The sequence below is a fragment of the Lepidochelys kempii genome, chromosome 19 (assembly GCF_965140285.1).
Source record: "Lepidochelys kempii isolate rLepKem1 chromosome 19, rLepKem1.hap1, whole genome shotgun sequence".
NCBI classification, from domain to species: domain Eukaryota; kingdom Metazoa; phylum Chordata; order Testudines; family Cheloniidae; genus Lepidochelys; species Lepidochelys kempii.
In genome coordinates, this window is record NC_136398.1 from 13,761,777 (window position 1) to 13,786,305 (window position 24,529).

At 42.9% G+C, this 24,529-nt stretch overlaps 1 long non-coding RNA gene across 1 annotated transcript; it reads right to left on the reverse strand.

The window, feature by feature from the left end:
• Positions 1-1,160: 1,160 nt before the first annotated feature.
• On the reverse strand, positions 1,161-12,151 carry LOC140900505 (uncharacterized). Its single transcript, XR_012155647.2, has 4 exons — positions 11,906-12,151; positions 11,686-11,790; positions 5,048-5,158; positions 1,161-2,095 (listed from the first exon to the last, which is right to left on the reverse strand). It is a non-coding gene; the product is annotated as an uncharacterized LOC140900505 (long non-coding RNA).
• Between the last annotated feature and the right edge of the window lie 12,378 nt (positions 12,152-24,529).

Consider the following 24,529-nt stretch of genomic DNA (forward strand, 5'->3'; position numbering starts at 1 on the left):
TCTTCTCTTAACCCTCTTCAATTCAACATCCTTGAATTGCAGACACCAGGACTGGACACAGGATTCCAGCAACAATTAGAATTCTAGTAAAATAAGCTGTCGACTCCTAGTCATCTATGGACTGCATTAGTCCTTCTGGCCACAGCGTCGGACTTAGAGCTCATGTTCAGTGGATTATCCATTATGACACCCCAAATCTTTTTCAAAGTCACTGCTTCCCATAAAAATGTCCACATCCATGTGTGGTGGGTGCAGCTCCCCTCTGGGGAGGGTAGCCACAGGCTCTGCCCCTTCCACCACACCCACCCCACGGCTGGAGCCCTAAGACCGCCCCCTCCTGTCTCCCGCTGCAGCCAGAGCCAAAAACCCTCTTCCACGCCTTTAAGCACCCCCCGCCCACGCACCAAGGCTGCCGGAGCCCCGGGCTGACCGAAGCCCTGAGCGCACACCTCCTGGATTGGCCCCAGCCTGGAAAGTCCCCCCCATGGTACCTCCTCGAGGAGTCCTGAGCTGGCCGAAGCAACGTTGTGCCTCTCCTCCCCAGACCAAACCCACGCTGGGGAAAACAAAAACCTTCTGTTAAGATGCTTTTGATATGGCCTATTCAGGTATCGGGGCAGTTGAACTGGTGGTATGTGGCCAAACCCTGCAACCAGGGGCGGGGGGGCGGGGTCCGGTGGTTACAGCAGCTTAGGGGAGGAAGAACCTCCCCAGCCCTATTATATGGAACACCCATTCCCCATCCTGTAAGTATGTCCTGCATGCTTTGTTCCTATATGTATACATTTACATTAAGCCAGAATAAAAGCTTGCACCCAGTTTACAAAACAATCCAGATCATTCAGTGACCTGTCATCTTCACTATTTATCACTGGCCCAATTTTTTCATCATCTGCAAAGTTTATTAGTGACGATTTTGTGTTTTCTTCTAGGTCATTGATAAAAATGTGAAATAGCTTAGGGCCAACAACTGATGCCTGCATGAACCCACTAGAAAGAAACCGTTTGATGATGATTCCCTGTTTAAAATTACATTTTGAGACTTCTCAGTCAGCCAGCTGTTAATCCATTCCAAGTGTGTCGTGTTGATTTTATATTATTCTTCGGTTTTAATCAAAGTGTGATGGCATAACAAGACAGATTACGGAAATCCAAGTATATTACAGCAACATTATTAGCTTTACATCCAAATTTGTGATCTCATCAAAAAAGATATCAAGTGTGTTTGACGGGAACTATTTTCCATAAATCTAAGTTGATTGGCATTACTTATATCAGAGTCATTTATTTCTTCATTAATAGAGTCATGTATCAGCCATTCCATTATCTTACCCGGAATCGATGTGAGACTGACAGGCTTATAATTATCCAGATCATCCTGTTTAATCTGTTACAACACAGGTACAACGTTAGCTTTCTTCCAGTCTTCTCGAACTTCCTCAGTGCTCCAGGACATATTGAAAATCCACATTAATTTTCCCCTGAGCTCCTCAGCCAGCTCTTTTAAAAGTTCTGATAATGGCAGTTTGTCTGTGTAGGGAATGTGCCCAGGAATCAGACAGATATGTGCTCTCTATTCCTGACTCTGCTACTGGGTGATCTTGGGCAAATCACTTTACCTTTGCATGCTTTAGTTTCCCCATACGTAAAATGGGGCTAATGTCACCAACTGCCTTTGTAAAGCACTTTGAGATCGACTGATGAAAAGGACTAGGGACTCGTGAATCTATCTAGCAAGAGAGAGATACCCCAGCATATTCTTATACAAATCAATATATATTTCACCACCACCACCACTTATCTATTATCTTCGTTATATATACATGCACTTGTGTGCTTTTCTCTGTCTATAATATGTCTAACAGGAGAAAATAGCCGAAATTATGCAAGTAATCTATTGATAAACCTGAAGGGAGATGGCTGCCTCTGAAACCAATAAAATGTGGTATTATTCTCAATTAGTCAAATTGGAGAGTTTAGAAATATTCAAGTTCTCATCAGCAGTCGGAAGCCTCGGAGCTCTCCGCAGGATTCCTGGGCATGTGTTTTCAATGGGGTAGTGGCTCTCATGAAGCAGGCATCGCTTATCTTACAGCTGTGGCGAGAGAACAAGCATAGTTAGACATATATCGGCAATTCAATAAGGAAACAGCACATAGCATTAAAAAATAATTACTGATCAGGTCCCCGTGCCATAAATTAACCATGAGAGAAAAAGATACTGGCTAATCTAGGACCGTGGAGGACAGGAAAGTTTAATATAGTTACAAAAAAGTACATATAATGATGTTGTGTAAGGCAACTGCCTAAAGCTAAATAAGGGCACTGTAACAGTATGGTCCTTTTAAAGAGCCAGAGGCCTCGGGTCAGGGATGGGTGGCAGACCTGTTCAATTATCAGCTGCAGCTGTAAGGAATAGAAGCAGCAAGAAGTTCTCTGGGAGAGGGTAGTGGGAACCTGCGGGAGACACCTGGGCCTCCATGGGTGGTGATGCTCAGTGAACTCAGCAGGAGAGATTCCTGCAGAAAGTTGTGAAGCAAGAAGGACTGAAAGGAAAAGGGGGACAGTCCCTTGAAGCTGTTGCCGCACTGGGCTGAGGAACTCGTTTTATTACTTTTCTGGCTGCAGTAGTCGGTCCTTCCTCCCTGATTCCAGAATGCTTTACGTAAAACCCATATAGGAATAATTTCACCAACTACTGGGGGATGAGCATGATAGCTATTTCACGCCACTGCCGCAATGTCATAGCGCAGGCCAGGGCAAAAAATGAAGATGAATCCCTTGTTCAGCTGGGAGGATACAAGAAGGTAGAGTGTAAATTAGCCAAGCTTCAATTTAGCCAACATTGTGGCTAACACCCAAAACCTTACATAATGTCAGCTCTGTAAGGACTATACCAGTTGTCTCAGCGCAACACTGACATCTCTAAGAGTGCTTCCCTAGACCAAGCCTAGCCAGTGAGTCAGATTGAACAGTACTACCTAACATTTCACCAACCCCAATTTCTTTTTTAACCTGTATTTCAGTGGGAAGTTTCCATTACAGGGGCCCAGCAGGCCTGCTTTATCATGGATGACTCCATGGCACAGAGGGATACAATTTCAGACCACAAGTACCCCTTAGTGCGCTTCTGTTTCAAATCAGCCTCCCTCATCGCCAGAATAGGCCTGGAAAGCAGGAGTGGTGAAAAAGTGGTGAAAATGATGTTTATGGGACAGGTCATCTGTTTATCTCAGCAGTTCCACAACTTCTGGAAATCCCAGTTCTAAAGATTTATGGCATACCTTTGCCTCTCCCTTTCGTCTCTTTTGACTGCAGGTTTTCTTGCTCTTTCAGCCATCTACTAAATGGCTATGAATCCAGGAAATGCATGAACTCCTGGAAAGTTATAGCTCTTTAAAAAGTACTCATTAGCCATGGGAATAATGTGTTGGTGTATACCTAAACCTAGGCAATTTTATGGAGCCATTATATTGGTGGTTTGAATTGTATCGCTATATAGCTGCCTATAATTATTTGGTCTTAACTGTTGCTCAAATATTCTGTTCTATAAAGGAATAACAAAGACGCTTTTGCTTTTCTGTTGGAATTCAGGAATCTGGACCAAATATCGAGAATTACACTGGGATTAATTACACTGAGGTTAATTACATTGGGATTAATGCACTTGTTACAGTGCAGAGAATTGCCAAACTCAAATTTGAAAATCATGAGTCAGGCCTCAGAAAATCATGAGATTTGGCTTAAAAAGCATGAGAGGTTTACATGTTGATTAGTTTTATATTTGTCTTTTGGTTCTGAAATGGTTGGGTGTACTTGAATAATGTTCTCAAGGTTTTCTTTGCAACCATGCACGCCAAAAAGTTAGTTTTAAAAAAATATGAAAGGGGGTTTCTTACCTAGTCACCGGCCTCCAGGAGCTAGGTTGAGACAAATCATAGAATCATAGAATCATAGAATATCAGGGTTGGAAGGGACCCCAGAAGGTCATCTAGTCCAACCCCCTGCTCGAAGCAGGACCAATTCCCAGTTAATATCATGAGACGCTCAATAAATTTCCAAGCGTTGTCTGTACTGTGTAACTGAGTGTTGGAATCTCCTGTCCACTGCTTTGCAGCTTGTGTGACCATCTATGTAAGATCTAATAACAATTTATTATTAATGCTTATTATTATTATCTACACCAGTGCAAAATGGGTGCATGCCAGATGCAGAATAACACCGAACCAGAAAGATAATGTTCTTCACAAAATTTGCACAGGGATAAATGCTCATATACGCTGCAAAGCAGAGGAGAACCAAACCCCAACAACAGATATTAGCACTTTGCGCCCCCTTGTCTCAGGCAAGATCATCAGTTCCTTCAGAGTTCACATGTAGTCACAAGTCGACAAAACAAAATCTCTGTTCCACAAATATTGGGCCTGATTCTTCTTGTGTAAAAGCTCGTGGCTAATCCACAAACAAGTTAACAGCCTGAACACTTTTAGCCCCATTGGTAGATGTCTGCACTTTGGTGCTGAAGCAGGTTCAAAGCTTGCTCATGATAGCAGCCATTTTTAAACTATCACCTGGTCAAAAAGAGGCTGAACCATGGGGAGGGTGAATATATTACAGCTGGGCAAATGAGGGTGAACATTATCATGGCGATTTGATAGTATTTTAGACCCACTGTTCACAGACATGCAGGACCACACACGGTACAGGGCCAGGGAGAATCAGGCCCCGGGTTTTTCAGTTAGAAGATATGCCTTAAGGCAAGGTATGTTGAGTAAAAATGCACATGAATTTGGTGGTTTCTATTTGTGCACCTCATAAAACTAGAGAAATGAATGGGGATTGCTGAGGACACTGGACATTGGCTTTCCAACAGCATTCAAGGTGAAATACAAACTGTCACATTTGCATTTTTCAAGGTTAAAATTGAATCCTGTTGGAACAAAATTTTGAAAGCGACAAGATGTCCCCTGGGAATTGGTCTTTTTTTCCTTCGAAGAAGCAAAAGATAAACAATTTTTAAAAAAAATATGTAGTGAGATAGGAGAACCTTGAATGCTGAGATGAATGAGTGTTGTAGACAAGATTGTGCAGAAGACATCATGACAACTGGAATATCCATTGATTTATCTCTGGAATTTGCAGAACCCATCACTGTATACTGAAGAACAAAGAGCCAGATTTACCATCGGTATTTAGCAGGGCTTAAATTCTCAGAGACTATTTCCCAGAGCCCCACATGTCTTCCTCGCCCCCATTTCGGGCACAAGGCTTCAGCCCCAGAGGTAGTAAGTGCTAAGTCTTGGGGTTTCCGCCTTGCAGGGGATATCAGGGCTTCCGTGCATTTGGAAATATTTAGCACAGCTGCTTTTCAGGCTGAATTTAATCCTTGAAATTTGGGAACCTAAAGATGCAAATAGGTCAATGAGAATTAGTTGTATAACTCGCTTAGGGCTATGCTACACTAGAAGCGCGACAACCGTGCTGCTGAAATGTGCCTGGTGAAGATACTCTAAACTGAGGGGAGCGAACCCTCCTATCTGCATAATAAAACCAATCCCAATAGAGGTGGTGATCTTCTCCCGTCGATACAGTGCTGTCCACACTGGCGCTTAAGTCAATATAACTTTCGTCGGGCCGGGGGTTCCTTAGCCACACCCTGATCAACATAATTTATACCAACGTCACTTTTTGTGCACAGAAGCCCTTAGACACTTTTGAAAAATCTGTTGTCTTTCGTCACCTCACTATTTTTGAACAATCACGTCATAAAGCCCAGCCCACAACAGCCAGATTTTTCAAAAAGCTCAGCCTCCAACACGATGAAAATCTGGACCCTTTTGTGAGGGAGGACCAAGCCCTTCTGAAATTTCTGCCCTCAATGTCACTCCCATTGAAGGCAGTGGAGACGTTTCAATGGCAATGGAAAGGCCCTTTACTTGCGCTGCTTGGATAAAGGGGGGAGGGGTGGTTCCCAGAAAAAAATGACAAAAAACAGCCAAAAATTGGCTATTGGCCAAGATGAGCAGGGATGGTTTCCCTCTGTTTGTCAGGGGCTGGGAGTGGGCAGTAGGGGATAATTACCCGTTCTCTTCTTTCCCTCTGAGGTACCTGGCATTGGCCACTGTTGGAAGACAGGATATTGGGCTAGGTGAAAATTTGGTATGACCCAGTCTTGCCCTTCTTATGTCAAAATTTTCAGCAGTAGTTTTAAGCTTTTCATTTAAAAAAATAATTTGTTTGTTTTAACGTGTTCTACTAAGAAGTGGAATTTATTTGAGTAACGCTGACACTTTTCCTTGAAATTCTTATTTAATCAACAACATCAGAAACCCCCGTCTATGGCATTGTCATAAATATAAAGGGAAGGGTAAACCCCTTTGAAATCCCTCCTGGCCAGGGGAAAGCTCCTCTCACCTGTAAAGGGTTAAGAAGCTAAAGGTAACCTCGCTGGCACCTGACCAAAATGACCAATGAGGAGACAAGATACTTTCAAAAGCTGGGAGGAGGGAGAGAAACAAAGGGTCTGTGTGTCTGTCTATATGCTGGTTTCTGCCGGGGATAGACCAGGAATGGAGTCTTAGAACTTTTAGTAAATAATCTAGCTAGGTATGTGTTAGATTATGATTTCTTTAAATGGCTGAGAAAAGAATTGTGCTGAATAGAATAACTATTTCTGTCTGTGTATCTTTTTTGTAACTTAAGGTATTGCCTAGAGAGGTTCTCTATGTTTTTGAATCTAATTACCCTGTAAGATATCTACCATCCTGATTTTACAGGGGGAATTTCTTTATTTCTATTTACTTCTATTTTTATTAAAAGTCTTCTTGTAAGAAAACTGAATGCTTTTTCATTGTTCTCAGATCCAAGTGTTTGGGTCTGTGGTCACCTATGCAAATTGGTGAGGCTTTTTATCCAACATTTCCCAGGAAAGGGGGGGTGCAAGTGTTGGGAGGATTGTTCATTGTTCTTAAGATCCAAGGGTCTGGGTCTGTGGTCACCTAGGCAAATTGGTGAGGCTTTTGACCAAACCTTGTCCAGGAAGTGGGGTGCAAGGTTTTGGGAAGTATTTTGCGGGGAAAGACGCGTCCAAACAGCTCTTCCCCAGTAACCAGTATTAGTTTGGTGGTGGTAGTGGCAAGAACAAAGGGTGGAATATTTTGTACCTTGGGGAAGTTTTGACCTAAGCTGGTAAAGATAAGCTTAGGAGGTTTTTCATGCAGGTCCCCACATCGGTACCCTAGAGTTCAGAGTCGGGGAGGAACCTTGACATGGTGGCATAGTGGTGGGATTAACCTGAAATCATTTTGAGATCCAGTTGAGATTTTTTGAACTAGAAATACAGATTTTAAAAAGGAATTTTTTTTTCCTTTGGAAAGGAAATCCAGAAAGCAGCTGAAACTGAAAGCAGCTTGTTTTTTCTCTGCTTTGTGGCCAAGCAGAGACAAAAGGGGATTATCTTTGTGAATTGCAGGCTTTCTTTGCATAGAGGCAGGGTACTTAACTCCTGCAGGGAAATTCACAGTCTTCCAACCCAGAGGTTTCTTTTTTCTTTTCTTCCTAAAAGTAAATAGGGGGTGTGTGTTCTACCCATTTGCTTTTTCTTTGGGCTGGGTAAGCAGGTTTCCAAGTAGTTGGAGGTTTTTTGCTTTAATTTGGGCCCAGAGCAGAGACAAGGGAATTGCCTTTTTCTGTAGGCTGACAATCACTATCAGAGAATAGGTATTCTATTCCAGCACAGCAAAATTTTACAGCCAAGTTTTGTTTGTTTATTTCTAAACCTCGGGTGTAAAGTTAGTTAAAAACAGAGAGCTTAGAATGACAAAATCCGCAGCTCGACTACAGCTGGAATTAGCCAAATTTCAGGCTGAGGAAAAACAAAGGGAACATGAAAGACAGATAGAACTCATGCGGCTGGAGAAGGAGGTACAGGAGGCTGCCCACAAGAGGGAAATGGAGGCAAGGAAGCATGTGGAGGAGGAGAAGGAAAAAGAGAGGAAGCATGTGGAGGAGGTGGAGAGGATAAAGGCCCAGCAGAATATCCCAACAAACCCTAGCAATCCTTCTCCAGGTACCACTTCCCATCCCAGAAAGTTCCCCACCTACAAGGCAGGTGATGATACTGAGGCCTTCTTAGAAAACTTCGAAAGGGCCTGCCTTGGGTACAGCATCTCTACTGACCAATACATGGTAGAGCTGAGGCCGCAGCTCAGTGGACCCTTAGCTGAGGTGGCGGCTGAAATGCCTAAAGAACACATGAACAAGTATGAACTGTTTAAATCCAAGGCGAGAGTCAGAATGGGGATAACACCCGAGCAGTCTCGTCAGAGGTTCAGAGCCCTAAGGTGGAAACCAGACGTGTCATTTACCCGACATGCCTACCACATTGTGAAACATTGGGATGCCTGGATATCAGGAGCAAGTGTTGAATCTCCAGTAAATTTGCCCTTCCTAATGCAAATGGAACAATTCTTAGAGGGTGTTCCTGAGGAAATAGAAAGATACATCCTAGACGGGAAGCCCAAAACTGTAATCGAGGCAGGAGAGATTGGAGCCAGATGGGTGGAGGTGGCAGAGAAGAAGAAAACTGGTCGCAGTTGGAGCGGAGACCAGAAGGGACCACCCCAGACCACACCCTATTACCGGGGGCCGCCCAAAGCCCCACCTACCTCCCAAAGAACCCTCCAGACCCATTATCGTCCCGCCACCCCGTTCTCCAGCAACCCTCCTCGCCCCAGTGACCCATCAGCTGGACGATGTTTTAAATGTAACGAGCTGGGGCATGTAAAGGCCAACTGCCCCAAGAACCCCAACAGATTACAGTTCATTGCACCGGAATCACATCAGAGGTCCACAGGCCCAGATACCCCCCAGATACCCTTGGAGCGGAGGGAAACTGTGAGTGTGGGCGGGAAGAAGGTCACCGCGTGGAGGGACACCGGAGCACAAGTGTCAGCTATCCATGCTTCCTTAGTGGACCCCAATTTAATCAACCCAGAGATCCAAGTGACAATTCAACCCTTCAAGTCCAACTCTTTCAATTTGCCTACAGCCAAGTTGCCTGTCCAGTACAAGAGCTGGTCAGGAACGTGGACTTTTGCAGTCTATGATGATTATCCCATCCCCATGCTGTTGGGGGAAGACTTGGCCAATCATGTGAAGCAGGCCAAGAGGGTGGGAACGGTCACCCGCAGCCAGGCTAAACAAGCCGTGAGGCCTAGCTCTGTTCCGGAAACTTCTATCAGGACCCGGTCAGAGGTGATGGACCCGGACCCCAGGCCAATGTCTGCAACAGCAGTAATGGATCCAGTCCCAGAGACCCAGACGGAACCAGTCCCAGAACCGGAACCAGCCGAACAACCAACACCAGACCCATTGCCAGCACTGAATCCAGTACTTGCAACCTCAACACCAGAGGGCCCCACCGACCCTGAACTGGCAGCAGCCGATAACCCAACACAAGAGGCTCAGCCGGAGCCTGAATCCCAACATAGGGCACCAGCGGAGAGCGGTTCACAGTCAACAGAAACAGCTCCATCCCCTATATCGCTTCCAGAGGGACCAAGCCTAGGTCCACAATCCAATGAGGGACTGATGTCTCCAGCATCAAGAGAACAGTTCCAGACCGAACAGGAAGCAGATGAAAGCCTCCAGAGAGCTTGGACGGCAGCACGGAGCAACCCACCGCCTCTCAGCTCTTCTAATCGATTCAGGTTTGTTGTAGAAAGAGGACTTTTATACAAGGAAACTCTTTCTGGTGGACACCAGGAAGACTGGCATCCTCAGCGTCAGTTGGTAGTTCCAACTAAATACCGGGCCAAGCTCTTGAGCTTAGCCCATGATCACCCTAGTGGCCATACTGGGGTGAACAGGACCAAAGACCGTTTGGGGGGGTCATTCCACTGGGAGGGAATGGGCAAGGATGTTTCTACCTATGTCCAGTCTTGTGAGGTGTGCCAAAGAGTGGGAAAACCCCAAGACCAGGTCAAAGCCCCTCTCCAGCCACTCCCCATCATTGAAGTTCCATTTCAGCGAGTAGCTGTGGATATTCTGGGTCCTTTTCCGAAAAAGACACCCAGAGGAAAGCAGTACATACTGACTTTCATGGATTTTGCCACCCGATGGCCGAAAGCAGTAGCTCTAAGCAACACCAGGGCTAAAAGTGTGTGCCAGGCACTAGCAGACATTTTTGCCAGGGTCGGTTGGCCCTCCGACATCCTCACAGATGCAGGGACTAATTTCCTGGCAGGAACTATGAAAAACCTTTGGGAAGCTCATGGGGTAAATCACTCGGTTGCCACTCCTTACCACCATCAAACAATTGGCATGGTGGAGAAGTTTAATGGAACTTTGGGGGCCATGATACGTAAATTCGTAAATGAGCACTCCAATGATTGGGACCTAGTGTTGCAGCAGTTGCTCTTTGCCTACAGAGCTGTACCACACCCCAGTTTAGGGTTTTCCCCATTTGAACTTGTATATGGCCGTGAGGTTAAGGGGCCATTGCAGTTGGTGAAGCAGCAATGGGAGGGATTTACACCTTCTCCAGGAACTAACATTCTGGACTTTGTAACCAACCTACAAAACACCCTCTGAACCTCTTTAGCCCTTGCTAGAGAAAACTTACAGGATGTTCAAAAAGAGCAAAAAGCCTGGTATGATAAACATGCCAGAGAGCGTTCCTTCAAAGTAGGAGACCATGTCATGGTCTTAAAGGCGCTCCAGGCCCATAAAATGGAAGCATCGTGGGAAGGGCCATTCATGGTCCAGGAGCGCCTGGGAGCTGTTAATTATCTCATAGCATTCCCCATCTCCAGCTGAAAGCCTAAGTTATTTTGGGGGGAAAGACACGTCCAAACAGCTCTTCCCCAGTAACCAGTATTAGTTTGGTCGTGGTAGCGGCAAGGACAAAGGGTGGAATATTTTGTACCTTGGGGAAGTTTTGACCTAAGCTGGTAAAGATAAGCTTAGGAGGTTTTTCATGCAGGTCCCCACATCTGTACCCTAGAGTTCAGAGTGGGGGAGGAACCTTGACAGGCATATTCTACACGAGGTCCTACCCCCCTGCTCAGAGAGGAGTAAGCCGTCATGAAGCACTTAGATGGCTGCTCTAGCTGTCCCAGGCAGGAAAAATTCTTACTCCCCTCACATCCATGTGCCGGTCTGATCACATACTCCCAGGTAGATCAGAATGACCTGTCCTGTCAACCACTGCAGTGGAGGGGAAAAGTAAGGCAGAGGTGAAACAGTTTTTAAAACACATTGGTCTATTATACCAGCAGACCCCCTAAATTACAGCCCTTTCTCGTTCTCTGTGAATATTGGTGCTCTTCATGCCCACAGACTTTTAGACCAAAGAGTGAGAGGCTCTTTAAGCAGGAAAGCCTCTACCTGTATTCTCCTATGAAATAGGCACATTATCGCCTTGTCATGGGCTGCGTTGGTTAACATTCCCTGCAAAACACTTTCCTCTCGTCTTGACTCCCCTACAACTGACTGAGCATTAGAAGAGCCTGTATTATCTAGGGCCCCAGATTCCTCCCATTCCCAGCATGACACCAGCCACGCCTCCCTTCCCTATTCTACTGCGGGGGTGGGGACACAGATTGCATGGCCTATTTCTTGATTATTTTATCTTAAATAAAATCAGTAGGATAAAGAAGAGGGAGACTACGTTCAGCTACTTACAGAGCATGAGGTTTTCTTTTCTTCCCCCTTATTCTTTCTCCTTGGATAGTTTTCTGTAACAGCACGAATCTCTCCCAAGTCAAAATCTAAATACGAAGTCATTACCTTAATAACAAAATTAAATGAATTCAGTCGGTCACTTCATTGTTTAAAAAACATCAGAAAGAAGCTTACAGGAAGGAAGAGGAATACTCCGATTAGGCCGATGTTTGGATCTTACCAGGAAGATGATTTGCAACTGAATAGAGTGGAGCAGGCAGAAGCTTAAAACAAGATAGTTTTAGGATAAGAGACTCAATTCAGGGTGGAATGGAACGAGTCTGACGCTTCAGTGGTGACACTGAAAAAGAGAGAATATATTTACTACTGTTTCCCAGCTGCTCTGTCAGATTGATGCTGGAATTTATCAGAGAACTCTCTCTTCCCAGCTTACACCTTCATCAACAGCCCAATCTGCACCTGTCAGACCGACATTATCTTTGTTCATTTGCAGAACAATTCTGCAGAGTTATTAAGAAGGAGCTTTGCCAAGTTAATGCTCTTGTGCTTTGAGGCACTGGCAACTAGAATAGATAGACAATGTTCTTCGTGCATGAGCACAAACATGATGAACTCAGAAGCCAACATTAATACCTTAGCTCTCTCTTTTTTGTATTTAAATGACCAGACTGTGCTATTTCTTGTGGAAATAATTTACAATGTAAATTTCTAGTGGTATGTGGAAAAATATCTATCTGTCTCTAGACATCTCTCTTTCTCTCTCTCTATACATGCCACTCCTGTCTAGCTGCCTGGTTGGACCTGCCCCACACCCCAGCTCTAATCTCCCCAAACACAATGAAGTTAAATCTGGATATGTGTTACAGTGTCAGACTCTATCGCTGTAATGATTTCAGTGGAATTTCTCATAGCAGAAAGTACACAAGAACAGCCATAATCGGTCCATCTAGCACAGTATCCTATCTTCCGCCAATGCCAGGTGCCCCAGTGGGAATGAACAGATAATCATCAAGTGATCCACAGAAATTAGGGACACCATCCCTGCCCATTCTGCCTAATAGCCATTCATGGACTTATCCTCCATGAACTTATCTAGTTCTTTTCTTAATCCTTTTATAGTCTTGGCCACCACCATATTCTGTGGCAGAGTTTTAAACCTCCTGCTTATTCATTTCATTCAGTGACCCCAAATATGAGAAGGAGTAAATAGCACTTCCTTATTTACTTTCGCCACACCTGTCATGAATTTACAGAGCTCAATTATAGTCTCCCTTACTCATCTCTTTTCCAAGCTGAACGTGCTCAACATAGCCCAGATAATGAAGATCCAAATACCGCACGCACTTCATGATGTTGAGCCAGATATAAATTGTCCAACTCGAAAAAACGATAATATTTATAATGCAAAACACCTTTTGTTTTTTCTACAGGGCGCAGGAAGGAATGCCATTGCCTAATGACTCTCAAGGGAATTTCAGCCACTCTCCATTTAACATTGGGGAGATCCATTTTTATATAGGAACATAGCAGTTGCCACATCAGAACAGGTCAATGGCCCACCTAGCCCAGGATCTTGTCTCCAGCGATGGCCAGTATCTGGTGCTTCACCGGTGGTCAATACTCCCCACTCTACACTTGACAAATTGCAGTATTATACTATGGATGGCCATGGGTGTGCAAGAACAACCTAAAGCTAGTGCTGCGAGTGGGCTCCACAACTCCAAAAGGGAGACGAAAGAGGCTGCACCAGTGGAGAGCAAAGGTGAGCATATACTATACCACTGTATATGTATCCTCAGACCTGCATAATAGATCCCTAAACCTTATCCGTAACTCATGGGGCCAGGGAGAAACATCTGGGAGTTCATCATCCCAAGGCTGTGGGGCTCCTGCTTTTCTCCTTGTCTGCAGCTAGGGATGGGGATCAACAGGACATTCAAGATTTTCGTTTGCAGCTTACATGTGAGAATATCCCTCATTAACAAGGAATGAGGTAGCGTAGATCAAGTGGTTCTCAACGGTTCGTCCATGGGCCAACGCCGGTGCCTGAGATGTCCTTGACAACTGTTAAGGTCCCTGATATTAAAAAAGTATAGAAACACTGGCTTAGAGGATTTAATTAGATGGACTGAAAAACGAACTCTGGGATTTTTTTTTACCGAAGGCTCCAAACTATACATTTTGGCTCTGGATCTGGCTTTAAATGGGTTTAAAGGCCAAAGTGGCTCAAGTCCAGGATTTTGGTTTGGTCTCAGCCACACGCTTGGTTGTCAAATAGGCTTGTGTCTAAGGCAGCAGCATAGGACTCTTAGAGACTGTAGATTCAATTTCCATTCACTTTATTGGCTTTGGCAAATCACTTACTGTGTGCTTCAATTATTTATCTACAGAATGGCAGTGACAATATTTCCTTTCTCTCATAGTTTTTCTCTGCTGTCTATTAAAATGTTAAGCTCTTCGAAGGGGTAGCTGTCTTTTACTATGTATACCGTGCCTAGCACAATGAGCCCCATATCTCAGTTAGGTGGTATTGTAACATACATAATAAATAACAAAAATGCAAAATTTGCATTCCAATTTGAACTCTTTCCAATTCAGCAATCAGAAATGAACACATACTGTGAGTACACACAGGGCACTCTGCTAATCAGTTTCAGTGCTCGGTAGTGGTTGGTCAGTCAAAACAATTTCCACCATAGCTGTCAATAGCACATTTTAACTAGGGATGAGCCTGTGTGAGCTGGAACACCCGAAAGTAGTTCTCGTGTAGAGCCAGCTGGGATTGTTTCACCAAAATGTTCTTTTCCATTGAAAAAATGCGGATTTGTCGAAAGTGGAACCTTTGGTGGGAAAGACTCGATTCGGATGGATTTCGCCTCTTGCAAAAAACTAGGAAAATGTTTTGGAATTACGGAAAGAGCCTGTTCTGACAATTTAGGGGGAAAATGTTTTTTGGGGTGTGAAAAGACTTTTAATTTAAAAGTTGATGCTAATTACAGCACTTTTTTGAAAAAAATCAGACATTTTGAAATTAAATAAACGGGATGTTTCAAGTGATCTGCCTGGAATATTTTTTGGATTTTGACATTTCAACTTTTCATCCCGATTTAGGATAGGAAAGAAATGTCAAAAAAAAAAAATCTTAATGAAATGGACGAACTGTTCCCAACTCTACTCTGGTGCCATGTTTCAATCCCATGTCCAGCTTCAGCCATATGTCAAGCTTTGTCCACAGCTATAGTTGCATGTAAAGTACAGCCACTGCACACGTAGCCACGCCACTGCGGTGAAAGACTCCAGCAGCGGCAGTGGGGAAGCTCGGGCATTGGCGGGGCAGGAGGACACTACACTGCTAAAAACAGCTTTGTAGACATGGGAAGCACTGCTTGGGCATGTGGAGAACACATGGAGGGTATATACCCTAGCGATTCAGGCATGTAGAGAAATCTACACTACTCCCCTAAGACATGCCTCACTGTGTACTCCGCTACTCACACCCATGCAAGCTGGGTGTGCAGAATTTGTACTCTGCACACTATCCTAGGTATAGAGGTAAATTGTATAAGGACTAAGGCTGGGATTTTCAAAGGCACCTATGGGGTTTATGACACGGATCTCCCCTTCTAAAGCTTTGAAAAAAAAAAACCCCATCCTAATTCTCCAGCTGTCACTTTTAAGAAGAACCCACAGGTAGCACAAGCTTGTGTTTGAGATACTGCAGTAGTTCATAATAAATAAACACGATAACTGCGCATATATCTGTTTGGAAATGTCAAGGCTTCCATGAAGACCTTTGCCTCTGGCCGAGCATAAACACACACGCATGAAGTAGCCTTTGGAAAACTAGTCCCCTTTCTCTGTCTATCTGTAGCGCTCATTACATATGAAAAATCTCTTCTCCTTTTCATTGCCAAGAATAGTAGCTTTCAACTCTCTGATTCCAGTGAACTACCATTATCTAATACAAGAAATGAAAGAAAGTCAAAAGGGAACTCAGCAGCCAAATGTAAGCACAAACAGTCGGTCAGTACGTCAAAGCTATATATATATATATATAATATGCTTTAAGACAGAGGACAATCCACAATATTCGGTCATATGCAAATGCAGCTATCTAGGAAGATATGTAGTTAGAAATAAATTCCATCTCTGGATTCATATCCCCACTTATCGCCTCTGATAAATCAATTAACTGAAGTGAGACGGACCATGCTCTGGAGAGACTCTTATGGGGGATTCTAGAAAAGCCTGGAGTGTAAGGGATTGGGCTGGAAGCACTGCAGCCACGTGGACGGCGCAGAGAACAGGGTTTAATAAAACTACACTTGCTCAACTTAATTTGAATTCTGCTTCCGCTCTTTGCAAATAAAATATCTCTCCGTCTTTCTAGCTCACCAAACAGGGTTTTTCGGGAATAGACATCAAGATACGTCCATTTAGAAATCTTTCACTTAATCTGTCTTTACTGCTCTCTGTGAAAAGTTGTATCAGAGCGAGAGTATAGTCTTTGCTAGACCTCAGCTTGGCAACTGGAACCGGGTGAAATAGTTCCAATCTTCAAACAAGCCTTGGCGGGGAGAAGAAAGATGGTCTTTAAGCAGGCTTGTGGGCTAGTGAGTTATAATCCAGAGGACTAGAATGGGAACAGCCCCAGAGTGTTGGAAGTTTACGGGTACTGGACTTTGAGGCGTTTCCCTTTGTCCCACTGCTGCCTAAAGAAGAGCTTTGAAAGCTTGTCTCTTTCCCCAACGGAACTCAGTGAACATTGCTTCTAACCCCACATTGTCGCTCCAAAATGGGACTAGAAGCAAGTTACCTGCTCCCCAAAATATCAACAGCAGGTGGATTTTGGCCATTCACTACCTTCTTGAGGTTCTGGAAGATGACAGTGAAAGGATATAGGGTTCCGCTATGGAGGAAAACTAAAGGTCCTCTAAAGGTAAAGAGGTTTCGTGGTGAGGGGAGAATTGAGTGGATGTAGTCAAATTTATTCAGTTTAAAAAATGATGATCAGAAGGCCCATGAAATATTCGGAAGATCCCATAGATGCAAGATGCAAGATCTCAAGATGCAATTTGAGAGTTAGGGAAAGTTTGTGAACTTATCTTGCTGCTTTGGTTGGAGGAAAGCAAAGAAATCAGGATTGGGAAACTATGATAGTTTGGGAATGGAGTTGAGGCTGCAGGCCAGAACGCCTCTGTTTCTGTATGACATTAGGGAAAGCGAGTAGGCTCACTTACCCTGGTAAGGCCTGTTATCTTGCAACTTAATACATCTTAGTCCATATCTAAAGGTACTGCTTTATGATTACACTCTGTTCTGATCTCTCATCTTCAGGCCCATATGCATTACTCTCTAGCTCCTGCCTCAGTCTCTCTGTGTCAGAGTCTCACTCTCTGAAGTTTCCTGTGTTGCGTGATTCTTATTATATTTAGCTCTTATATATTGATTTTCACTGATACATCTCAAAAGGAGAAATTCACCTCTGTATAGATCATCAATGCAAAACCGAAATCCTTAAGCGGGGACTGAGTTCTTCATAGGTCTTGGCCTAGCTGTATACAGAGGTGTGAATTTCACCCAGAATATTTGCCTGACAAAGAAAAGTAACGATCATTACTTCTATTTTACAGAATCTGCCTACCTACCCTACCTATCTCTCCAGTGATGGTTTCAATATTGCTTGCAGTCTTTATGTCAAAATTAGATTTCTTTATAAGCGAGAAAAGTGTTTCAACAATTCGAAGCAGGAATTACTGGATAGAAAATCATAATGGTTTCTTCTGTCTTTAAATCTCTTTCTCTAATCTTTTTGTAGACCTCTGTTTGTAAGATCTCACTGACCCTGGAGTCAGTTTACTCTTGATTTATACGAATGCACTTGTACTCAGAATAAAGTTTTCTGGCTCGTCTGATACTTCTCTTTCGGAAAGCTCTCTTCAAATTATAAGATAAATACAATAATAATGAATAATAAATAATTCATAGCCATACTATAGAGACCTTTACTGAATGTCTCCAAGTACATAATTATCAGACACTGCCCCTTGCCATTTTGGTGAATATTGTTATGCTAATTGGTGATAATTCATTACAAGTAAGATCCAGCCTTCATTTTCTTATACATGCTCCTAGAGTGTATTACTCCCTGAGTGGCAAATAGATTCTAGGAATCTACATATATACAGGGTTTTTTTATCTTTCACAGACTGAGACACTGAGCGGATGGATAAGTGAGTTGCCTGAGGATACAAATGGAGACAAGGGTAGCAGAATCAGGAATTCCCAGTCCTGTGTTCTAACAACTATCTCACACCTCTCTTACTGCAGCTCCTGTATTTCTGTCCCCTGATTTGACCACTGGGATTTGGACATCTAACTTCCATAGCCTACTTTGAAAATCCCAAGCTAAACACACTCTCTTTGTTAGTCTTTTCGGGTTTTTTTGGTCTGATAGCTTTTCCCTAGGAAGATTCTTATACTCAGTAATCAATTTACATCTCAATCTTCTTTTTGATAAACTAAACAGTATGCACTGTTTAAGTGTCACTGCAAGGCGTTTTCTCCAGCCCTCACATCTTTTCGTGTCGGTGCTTATAGTTGGGCACTCAAAAATTACTAGTCACTTATGAAAATTTAGGGCTCAGAGAATATCTTATTGACCGTGAAATGACGCTTATCTGTCTGGATCAATCAAAGTGATCCCTTTCAGTATAGTAACCTGATCATGAATAATAAATAAATAATATGCAATGTAGTATGCTAACATTTGATTGCAACTTTGTCTTAAAAAGTCTTTTAAAATTCCTTGGCTTTTTCCCCCCTCTTTAATTTGATTGAAATGAGAGGATTTCTGGGAGCCAGTTCTCCTTTGTTTTCATATATATGCCAGAGATGATATAGGCATGCAGGTAGTGGGATAAGGAGTCTAGTCTGGACATCTGGCTTCAGCAGTGATAGTGAGCAACCTCAATCTGTGTAAGTATGGCCAGTACAAGCCAAGAAGCAAATTGGAAGGGGTCATTTGACCCCCTCATTACACTCCCCCCCAATGTGTCGCCGCTGCAATCTGCCACCTTAGACGGGGCTCGTGCTTTTTTGCCTCTAAATGTAATCCTGGTCTGTTAGATGAGTGGGGGTAAAAAATAGAATGGATTAATAGTAAACTGTTCACCACAGTAAACAGAGAGTGAGAGTAAAAATGACAAACTATTCTCAATGCTGAGAGCCTGCTCAGAGAAAAGAACTATCTACACTTTGAAGGTTCTTATTTGAACAACGTTTGGGTTTCAAACCATTTATGAGGTGTTTACCATACCCGTATGCATTTCAAGTATCGTATAATGCTGCACAGTGAAAGGCAGAGTTCAGCCCTGGAAAGTTTCTCTGTAATTTCCCTTAATTTTCTGGATATTCTCTACAAGGGCGCAATAGTCGTCTTGCATCTGAGCTGATGGCGTGTTCCCTAAATGAGACTGTCAAAATATTGTGTCAGAAATCCTAAATAAAGGCGCTTTCCTTCGCTGTCACTCATACTTGCTATCTCAAACAATCTGGATACCATTAATAAATACATTCTCAGATAAATAATCTCAGTGAGAAGATAGAGTTCAGGTAATAAACACACCTATTATAGTAAATTACAGCAGTGTTGAACGAATGGAAACTCAAAGATAATAAAATAAAACACGTCCACTTTTGAAATTCAGGAAATTAGTACTCAAAGTTAAATAACGTTAACTCAACGTCTATGTTCTACTTTACCACCTATCATCCACAAATCTCTGACAGGACTCTCCATGACCTTTTGAGAATCCTGAGGGGCCCCTGATTTGCCTCCTTTCTGTTCTCTAGCCTTTCTATTCTCCATGTCACAGCTCCCAGCCTTCCCGCTGAAGAAGGGATACCCCGTGGGATCCAGCAGCTGCTGCTATTTAATCAAGGAGTTGAATCACTGTTGACCAACACAAGGCATTACTTTCCTTCTCCTCCACCCTCCTTCAAAATGAGCACATTGTCTCCTCCACACTGGTAGCTCCCCTACACCCCCCCCCAGTGCCCCAGTAAGCGTTCGCTAACACAGCTATGCATGAATGCCCCCATTAGGCCTCACTGCCCCATTGGTCTCACGTAGTAACTTCACTCTCATAAGTTCTAAAAATGCCACAAAGTAGGATGTCCGTCCAGCACTTGCATCTTCACCTAGAAGCAGAAAGAACCAAGTTTATTATGGGATCATCTCATGGGGGTTTCCAGCCATTTGACTGGATGTGATTTAAGTAATAAAGAAATTGCTGTATATGCTGTTTAGTGAGTATATAGGGAGCTGGGAAAAGCAAAGTCTTGAGTGGAAGGCAAGTCCATTAATCTTTCCAGCTTTCATGGAAGGAAACATCATAGGCTCTAACCTGTTCTTTATTGCTATTACAGCCTTCTGGGTGCTAGTTTTCAAAAATAACCTACTGAAAGGGAGGGGGGGAAGATCCAGAAGACTGTCCATTTACATACTTTAAAGTGATGTTAGAGTGTCTGGAATATATCATTGTGAGCTTTCATATTTCTTCACGTAGAGAACAAAATGTACCAATGTGTAGAAGGCAGTGTTGCTTTTTTGTGATTTTGCCATCTGTTGACTACCCCTGCATTAGAGGAACCACTGCAAAGTTTTGGAAAACAGTTTTTTCCCTTTGTCCATTAACTTTTACCTTTTTAGAAAGGTAATTCAGGAAGCTGCATGCAGGGAGATGGCAATTCATATACGGGGTGACTCGGCCTATAGCTTAGCGAGATGTTCCAGCGATATGAAGTTGTCAGAAGAGTTTACTGCAAAAACCTGTATGTGCACAAACAGAATGAGCAGCTGGAACCATGTTAACCCCTTTGGTTTGTGGGTTTGTGGGCTGAAGGAAGGAGCATCTTTCTAGTCCTTAGCGTTATCACTCCATGAGCACACAAAGACTATTCCGTTCACCTCCTCAGCTTTGGCCAAGACTCACTGTTTAGGAATAGAAGGAACTGTTATAAAACAATCCTTCTTTTAGATCTAGTTTTACATATGAATGATTCCAGGGTTCCAAAAACTAAGATCACTTACAGCTTAATTTTTAGCCTCCATTTTCTATTTGACAAGGCATTTCAATGTATTACACACAGCATTGTTACTAGCTTTGATGTATAGATACTCTTTCTTCCGAAGGCATTTTTCAACCTATATACATTAGAGAAGCCTCACTCTGCCAGTGAAATGCAGTTCTCTCTGGGTTGAAACAAAGGGGTTGTTTAATAACACACAGCAACAATGCACAATGACATACTAGTTTAGAACAAACAGCAAAGAAAGCTGCACCCAAATGAAAACTAGAGGGGGAATACACAAGAATTTAGTCAGGAAACTGAGCCTAACTTTTCTGCATTTGGAAAAAAAATATTTTTAATTGTCACCAATTGTCAGGGAGGTTGTAGGCTTCATGTCCAATCTTAAAGATGGCTTTCAATAGCTTCCGTAGAAGTAAAACAAATATAGTCATGATGCAATTCAGCTAATAATAATTCGTTAATTAAAGTAACCCACATTTTGTCAGTGACTGGAAACTAACAAGCCTTTCAGGTAATGAGTTCCACTCAGTGATACAGTAGTACTGCGAAATAATGAGTTTTGGAAACGATCTGCAGCTACTGACAAGATATTGATATTATAAGCCCGGTGACCTTGTTACCATCGGGTCGTGTTTTTCGCAGAGCAGCTGCCCTATAGGTGCAGCCTCCTTCTCAGCAGGATTGCAATGTGAGGATTACAATACATTCAGACATGCTGAGACGCTCTTTTTTTGGCTTTATTGTCATGGTAGGCTTCCAGAACCATTGTTCTGCAGTGCACACATTTTGGGTATAAAATAGAACCTGGCTCTGAATCCTCCTCTGCTTTTGTCTGGTGACAAAGCGGAACGAGAATCAAAATAACCAACCACAATTTGTCCCTTCCCAAGCACTGGGTTTTGATTGTTCAGATACAATGGAAACCAGCTTGGAATCCCCCTTGATGGTTCCTTTCCTAAACCCATCCATCAGTGTAGGTAATCCACCTCTCCGAGAGGCAGTAGCTAGAGCAATGGAAGAATTCTGTCTAAACTGCTTAAGTCCTAACTACTTGGGGGGGGGGGGTGGATTTTTTTAATCTGGATCAACATAACTTTTTAGTGTAGACCTGGCCTTAGGGACACATTATACGGAAAGCGCCTCTTTGCCCAGTTGGTTCCACAACATACAGCCCAAGGAAGCTGTTGGGAAAGCTGCCATTCCCTGTAAACCAGGGCATATCAACATGACGCCACTCCTGAGAGCTGTAGTAACTTCCAATGGAACTACAGAGAATGATTTGAGGTTTTTTTCCCCAATCAGGACATCCAAATCGACATATTTTACAGAGTCAGGTAATCATCAGCCTCACAGGTTAAATTGTGCAAATTGTAGAGTTTGGAAACTTGATGCATGTGGGTGCACAACTGCATTTGGTTTACTGCCGTAGCTCTCAGCAGCAGTGAGGTCACCATCTTCCGTGGAGAAAATGGAAACGGTGGACGGAAGAGAGATGATTTCACCTTGGATGATGCAACTTTGCTCATTTGCCTCTCCAGTTTTGCCAAAGCGTATTCTCACCTTCTTCCGTCAGAGAATTTTGGCTGTTCTTAATCGGCATCTATGAGCCGAAAACCAAACGATATATCAGGGGAGTAGACCAAAGGCAAAGGGAAAAGACTCCCTAATCGAGAGACAGGAAGAAATGAAAAAAAGTCACTTGCAGCAGCTGACAATCAAGATCGAACCCAGAAATTCCTGTAATGTGATTTTGGGTGGCAGAACCAGATGAGCTCCCCAGAAAAAAGAAATCAAAACAAAATAACCAGAGCTAAATGCTAAATTAATGCTCCTGCACAGAGAAGACGCCATGGCGATGTGAGAGAGAAAGGGCGTTAATGAAATGCAGGGAGGCAGCTGGCGCATCTTCAGAGGTCCTTAGTCACCCCAGTGTGATATTCAGCCAAGCTTTTAATTGGAGGACTCCGCATCTTTTTCCTATGACGTGTGTGTGACTAGAGACAAGAAAGTGAGGGACAGGGAGAATCTATTTATTTTCCTATTTAAACACAGCTGTGGGTATCCAAAATTACAAGCCATCTTTTCAAAGTGTTGAAAAGCTTTCACAGTCCGTGACACGTTTTTCATGGCTGTGAATTTGGTAGGGCCCGACTGATAACGTAATCAAAGAAGATGCAGTTTATTCAGAGAGCTAGTAATTGGCAAGCCAGCCAAAATGATGTTTCCTCTACAGATTAAGAGAATAAGTGGAAAGGATTATAATACAGCAATTAAAAATTATTTCTCCTCTTTTGAAGGTACTAACAAACCACATTGTGGAGTCCTGTCTCTTTAATGAACCTTAGCCTTTTTTAATTGCACCGATTAATCTTGTTCTGTGTAGATTGGCTCATAAAGCAGACACACTTAGGAATTGACACTGGCCTGGACCTGACTCCAATATCCTCTGCTACTTCCTGCCTCAGGACTGCCTTTGTGGGCTCCTGACAGGGAAGGTATAGCTTCATTGGAGATGCAAACATTTTCAGCACTTTAGGATCTGGCTTTAAGAGACTATTGTCTGGATTGCACTCATCTCCATAAGTGAACATTAAGGGAGAATGGGTGATCTGAACAGGGCTGCAGCCCTTCCAAAGAAGGGAAGAAGTTATTCAAGTAACCATTGCCCTTGTTCTCTGGGTGAATAATAATAAATTGGTCAAACACTGTCCATCAATTTTTGTGTCAGAGAATCTTATATCGTATATTAGATACATGCACAGGCAATTAGGGATTTGCCTCAATCAAAATCTTTGTTTTTTCTGTCTTTTTTATGAGAAATTAACCACTTTCATCGGAAAAGTGATTTTACTAGCACTATTAGCAGTTTTTAATAGCTTTTGGTTGCGAATTTTCAGGTTGTTGGTGAAAAGGCCATTTCCGCTGAAAATTGCAATGACAACCAGGTTTTTTTAGATTCCTGATTACATTTTCTACAGCTTCATGCCTCAGAATGGCCAATCCAGCACCTTTAGCTAGCACAGGAGTCGCTAAATAAGAAAATGAACGGACCTAGCTTACACAACACAAAATAGATAAGCTAACATCAGTACCAGTCCTTAAGCAATTGGATTTTTTTTTTCATGATAAGTACCAAGGATGAATTCAGGATTTCGTCTTTGAGAGAAACAAGTTGGAAGGGGAATAGTAATGAACAGCTTGGAAACAAGGTACGTTAGAGACAAAATAAGATATGCGGTAACTGATCTGAAATTTGGTCCAAAGAGTATTTTCCATACAAAAAAAAAATCAAATAAATGAAAATGTCATGGTTTTGTCTCAAACTTTTCATGGATATTTTTGTTTAATAGTCAGTTTCACAAAATAGGGGAAATGGTTTCATTTTTTCCCTGCTCCCCCCACCGTAAGACAGAAAGTGCAAAAGAACAAAAATGAATATTAGAAAAGCGTGTATTTGGGGGGAAGAGTGGAGGTGAACAAAAAGAACCAACATTTTCAGTTGTTGAAAACAAAAAAAGCCAACTGAACTGAAACCACTTTATGCTGATACTATGATTTGGGTCATCACCTTCAGCTGCCAGATTCCAGCTACTTGGAACCACCAAAGAAAAGTCACCCGCCCCCAGAAAATCAAAGTTCACTTCCTTGTAAAATTCTTTGCTTACCCCTGAAACCTCCTTCTACCCTCTCTGTGTGATCTGACGACTCAATGGTCTGATACATTATGGAGAGGCCTAGGTTCTTATGT